The sequence below is a fragment of the Protobothrops mucrosquamatus genome, unplaced genomic scaffold (assembly GCF_001527695.2).
Source record: "Protobothrops mucrosquamatus isolate PMUCROS unplaced genomic scaffold, P.Mucros_1.0 scaffold384, whole genome shotgun sequence".
Lineage (NCBI taxonomy): Eukaryota > Metazoa > Chordata > Lepidosauria > Squamata > Viperidae > Protobothrops > Protobothrops mucrosquamatus.
The window spans coordinates 739036-745437 of NW_015386716.1; positions in this window are offsets into that span (position 1 = coordinate 739036).

The window sequence follows — 6402 nt, forward strand, 5'->3', positions numbered from 1 at the left end:
TGCATGCATCTGTTTATCAGTGATTCATCCTCACTTTCCTTGCCCTCTAAGCTCTCTGCATCACCATATTGCCTTATCACTACATTCAGTGGAAGTCCCCAGCACACAGGATCTAAATCATGAAGCTTTTCCCAGAGGACTTTCACTCCTAGCTCATGCATATTACCACTCATCTCATGCTCCCTTCAAACTTCAGCCCCTACTTCTCCTTACCATCATTCTCCTCCCTACCACCATTCTCAGGGTTTTAAACAGCTGGCCAAGTTCTGAAAGGCTTATGTTTAAATTCATGAACTCAGATGCTCCTTCAATCATTTTTTCGAGATCCTGTCACCTCCATAATTTTGAAGCTGGTGAAAAATTTCCTGCCAGGTTACAAAGGCTTTATATTGCATTTTCAGTAGACAAACAAACAGGTCATGGTGATATGGGCGAAAGCAAAGAACTAATACAGGAGCTTTCCTCACAATTTGCAATGCTTTCAGCAGAGCTGGGACCTATAGTGGTTCAGCAATATCTGGTGTACAATGCCATAGGTTGTCTATCACTATGCCAGCGAGTTATTTTACTTTCTACGAGAGAAGATGTTGTGTAGTGGGAACAGCGAGGCATTGAAGACACGGAGTTGAAATAACAGCTCTTTATTAGGTTCTCACAGAAGCAAGCTCTAGCACAGTGGTTCTCAACCTTTTTAATGCCATGACCCCAACCGGTCGTAAGTCGAGGACTAAACCGGTCGTAAGTCGAGAACTAAACCGGTCGTAAGTCGAGGACTAAACCGGTCGTAAGTCGAGGACTTTCCCTGCCCGGGAGCACCGTGCATGCGTGGTTCCACCCCCTGCGCCGGCCGAGGCGTAGCTGGCAAGCGGCAGAGACGGAGCAGGCCAACCACCAGCTGGCCCAGCCCAAGGGAGGTAAGGCACCCGCCGGAAAAGGGGGAAAAATGGCGGACAAAAAAAATGGCGGACAAAAAAAATGGCAGACAGCCTTGCTTGGTGACCCCCATGAAATGGTCAATCGACCCCAAATGGGGTCCCGACCCACAGGTTGAGAACCACTGCTCTAGCAACTGCTTGACTTATATTTATACGGACCGCCACTAGGCGGCGACCAATCAGTTTAAAGTACTCATTCCCACTTAAAACACAAGGCTTAAAGTTATACAGACAGACAGTCTATGATTCAAATAAAGCAATAAGTTAACCGTTCTTTATAACAGACCCTTTGAATTGCTTAATACATAACAGAAGAGAGTGAGGGGACCACTCTTCATGTGCTGAGATGCAGTGGAGGAGGGACTTGAGGACAGAAGCTGTTTGGCCAAGGGTCAGGGCAGTGATCAGGTGCCTAGGCAATTGGCTTGAGAGACAATGAACTCTCCACTAAATAAAGGGATTTTAACTTGTATTATTAGCTCAAGCAAACAGATTGAAAAGCACAAAATAAAAAGCATACATACCAAGCAAGATTATACTCAAATCTCTTACAAGCTGCCAGGAGCTTCTTAATAATGACAGCAAAGATACCCCTAGGGAAGTCAGTTTCCACAGTACCTAGTGCTAGGTTCCATGCAGAAGTTCCCAACTAATAACAACAACACATCAGTTTTTATCAAAATCTGGCACCATGATTTCATGGCCCTGCTACAGTCAGGAAACTGCAAAATCTGACCTTGATTGGTTGGCATATAACTCCAGGATGGGATTCGAAAGTCTGAGATTTTCACATTAGGAAAAACTTTGAAGCTACATGAAGCTTGCCCCCCTTCTCTATTTGATAAACAAAAATAAAAAAAAACAAGTGGGTTAGTTCAGAAACAGCTGTAAACTTCTAGACCTTTCTTAATATGAAGGAGAAAACAAAATATGTCACTAAACTCCCTGAAATAGCAATGTCCTTTTGGATTGCCACTACAGAGGCTAAGAACAATCACCGATTGATCAGCTGGTGGCAAGCAACTCAACATCCTCTCTTACTGAAGCACAAGAACAATGGAGACCAATATTTTGCTTTAATTGCGCAAGGAAATATTGGTGGGGAAGAGAGAAAATGATTTGTCAAGTGCCATTAACTTGCTTCTTCCTATGTCTCTCAGATGATGGGCTGTGTTCAGTGGTGGGATTCAAATATGTGAACAACTGGTTCTCTGTGTAGATGCCCTTTCCAGAAGTCCATTCTGAGCCTGGGCAACAAAAAATTAGCTACCGGTTCTGCCGAACTGGTGCGAACTGGCTGAATCCCACCACTGGCTGTGCTGCTATTTATCCATCTCATTTCATCACAGACGTGAGAAATCTGCAGGCCAGGCCCTTTGAAGAGAAGAAGCTGAAATTTAGCCATTTACTTGAATGCTTATATGGGAGCCATGTGGGTGGAATAATTGGGATGTGACGCTTAACTCACACTGCTACAGTGCAGAGATGTTAAAATATGTGAATGTGATAAGCTTGGTTGTCTTCATAAGACCGTGGAGAGGAAGATATAATTTAAATGCTTCATTTCTGAACACATACATAGTATACATTCATAAATGGGTGCACCTGAGGTGGGATCTTTGTTCTTGTTTGAGAATTCCACGTTCTATTTTTACTTCCCATTATGGGGGAAATGGAATTATAAAAAGGCAAACTGGCTTATTTTAAGTACTTGATATGAAATGTATTCACATTAAAGGATGTTTTGCTAGAAGACCAATGACAACAATTCAGTGAGAACAGTCAGTGGGACGCCCCCTCATCTGCACATATTTACCCACTCACATTGTACTTACCTCTGTGATCTCCATGGAGTAAATGCCATGGGGGGGGAGGCCCAAAAGGGTTTCCTTTGGATTTATACAGCCTATTCTTCTAGTCAGGTTTAGTTGGGGAGTTTTATTCAGGTCAATAGTTGAGTTAGGGAATGGCTTGGAGTCTAGGACATATAAATATCAATGTATGGAGGACAGTCTATTTGGGGATGCCAGTGTTGTTTTTCGATGGTGGTTCTATTGTTCCTTTTCATGTTTTTACTGCTGTTTTTCTGAGATGCCCAGGGTTACCGTACATAAGAGGGTGGCCAATATAATTCCTAGAAAACAAGTAAACAAACATACTTTCTGTCACTATCCTCACATGGTACCATTTCCATTGTCCAATCTCTCTCAAGTTTTTTGAGGTAACTCTGCCTACCCTCTTCACTATAGTTGCCTTTGGAATGTTGATCCCAGAAGGAGACCACAATAAATCAAATTGGCACTCCACTCCAGGTGGCTTTTGGAAGTTTGCAAAATCTATTCAAGATTTCTCATTTCTAGAGCATCAAAATATATCTTCTTGCTTTGACTCCATGGAGGAGGAGAAAGGTGGGAGAGAGAATCTGGATTGCCAAAATCTGGATGGCAGCAAAAAGACTATTTTTAAAAGCCTAATAGATACAGGAAAGGATCTAAATCAGAATTGGGGAACGATGGCCCCTTTTATGACTTGCGTACTTCAACTCAAGAAGTCTGGCTCAGGAATTCTGGGAGTTGAAGTCCATAACTCATAAAAGGGCCATCGTTCCCCACTCCTGATCTAAATGATGGAATACATACACATCTGTAAGAGTAAACCTGTCCCACCCACTATTGCTTCTGCCTTGTCTCTTCTTATTGTTTTTATTTCCTCCTTTTTTCTATTTTTATGATTTCTATAAATAATAAAACTCCTTTAATATATCGGTTATACAATTAATTATTTTCCTTCAATACAATTGATTAAAGAATACAATTATAATTGTTTAATATAATTGCTTAATTATATTTCAATAGATTAAAGGGAATTAAGCATTCTTGTTGTCATCTGCCAAGCATCCAGATTTATTGTCCCGATCTCATAGGCTTTAATATATACGTAGTTTCCCCGAAAATAAGACCGGGTCTTTTTTTTTTTTTTTCGCCCTCCAAAAGAGGCACCAGGTCTTATTTTTCAGGGGGTGTCTTTTATACTCAACTCTGGCACTGACAGCCCCATCCAGCCAGCCCACTTCTTCTGACCGAAGGAGCAGCTTCATTCTGCAGCTGCATTCCGGCCTGCATTTTGTAGTCAGGCCTTTTTGGAAGGCTTATGCAGCCGAGTACCGAGCTATGGATTCAATCCATAGCTCAGTTCTTGGCTGCAGTGGCCTTCCCAAAAGGCCTGTGACTGAGGAATGCAGGCCCGGCTGCAGAAAACGCCACAGAAGAAGTGGGCTAGCGAGGAGAGGCCTGCTGCAAGGTGAGTGGGTGCAGGGCGCGTGAGGCAGCTCCAAACCCTCACCCCGGCTTGATTTTTAGGTGTGTGCCTTGCCCCAAAAGTAGGGCTTATTTTTGGGGTAGGGCTTATATTAGGCCCACCCCCAAAAAAAAATCAAGCTAGGGTTTATTTTTGGAGTAAGCCTTACTTTCGGAGAAACAGGGTAGTCCTTGACTTACAACAGTTCATTTAGTGACCGTTTGAAGTTACTGCATCCCTGGAAAAAGTGACTTATGACCATTTTTCAACTTACAACCATTGCAGCATTCCCATGGTCATCTGATTACAATTTGGATGCTTGGCAACTGGTTGCAGTGTCCCAGGATGATGTGATAATCTTTTGTGACCTTCTGACAAGCAAAGTCAATGGGGAAGCCAGATTCACTTAACAACCGGGTTACTAACTTAATAGCTGCAGTGATTCACTTAACAACTGTGGCAAGAAAGGTCATAAAATGGGGCAAAATTCACCTAACAAATGTCTCACTTAGCAACATAAATTTTGGGCTCAACTGTGATCGTAAGTCAAGGACTACCTGTACAGAACTCATAAAATGCAATCCAGTGTCACATAACTCAGATGTAAATCCTACTGAACTTGGTGGGACTGAATAGCAAATGTAGGCTTCCACTGTATGTGTCTTTACGGCTTAAGAGATGCAGCATTTTGTGACTTCTTCTGACTTCCCAAAACAGGGTTCTTAGAACAATGCCTGTCCTAGTGACCTTAGTGCACATACTGTAGTTCCTGCTTTGGGTGATTTACATGAACAATTTGTTACTTATCTCCAAGAATATCTCATTCCTTATTTTCCTTTCTTTCATAATACAGCACTCTGCCCTGTGCTTAAATCTCAGGGTATTTATCTTCCCTTTTAAAATGCTGTATCTCATTATTTTATTTCATCTTGTAAAGCATTTTTGGGATGTTTATATGAGTGGAACTACATAAAGCTAAATTGAATTCAATTGATCATTTTAGTTAAGGAGGGATTTCAGTGAGTAAAACAACAATTTCTGTAAGAATGTTTAAAGGATATAGATTCGGGCAATAAAGACAAGGAAATTCAAAGTTACAATCACCACACCAACTTTCTATTGCTCTATTTTTTAATTTTATTAGGTGTGGCAGTGATATAAGGTTACTGGAATGCATAAACTGGAATAGAGACTTGCAATAACAATAACCAAGAGGAGCTGAGTGTCAGGAAACAGACATTATGAATTTGCAAATATAAGAATTTGAAATCCCACAATTTAAAAGTGGTTATTGTATTAGGATGCTTATTTGTAACATTTATATCACCAGTTTTTCCACCAAGATTTTTAAGGTATATACAATAGTTATCTGTCCTGTGACATAGGTTAAACTGTTGTTAGTAATCCAGTGACCTTCAGACTTGAATTATATATTGAAACTAGATCTCTCATTGTATGAGATTTCATCTAGATTAGTGATTAGGTCTCCTGTATATTATTCTAGGTGTCTTAGTCTATGGAACTGTGTTCTAAAACATCTGTGGTTTGGTAGAGTGGGTAAAGGCATTGGTCTTGAAATCAGGAGATCCATGTGTTCTAATCCTGCCACACATACAGGAGTCATCTGGGTAACTTTGAGCCAGTCAGTCTCTCTTAACCTTAGAAAGAAGGCAATGGAAACCACTCTGAAAAAAATGTTACCAAGAAAACTGCATGGATTTGCAAGATTGATTCACACGTACACCCCCTCCAAAGCTTACCTATTCTACCAGAAATCAATTCTATGGTTCCCCTCCCCCTCAGTTCAGTAGCTAACCATGAAAATTCTCATCTAAAGAACTTGAATAGAATAGAAAAGATTGATAGAATCCCATCTTGTTACAAAAGTGGAGAGCACTATGTGAAATTTGATTTCACCGAAAGCTCCACAAATTTGGGAACAGGGCAGAGAGTAGAAAAGAGCTGCTTTTATTATGTTTTTCCTTTACAGTAGTCCTTGACTTACAACCATGCATTTAGTGACCATTCAAAGTTACAACGGCACTGAAAAAGTGACTTATGACGTTTTTCATGCTAACAACCATTGCCGGTCACACAATCAGAAATTCAGACGCTTGGCAACTAGTTTATATTTATGCTGGTTGCAGTGTCCCAGGGTCATGTGAGCTTC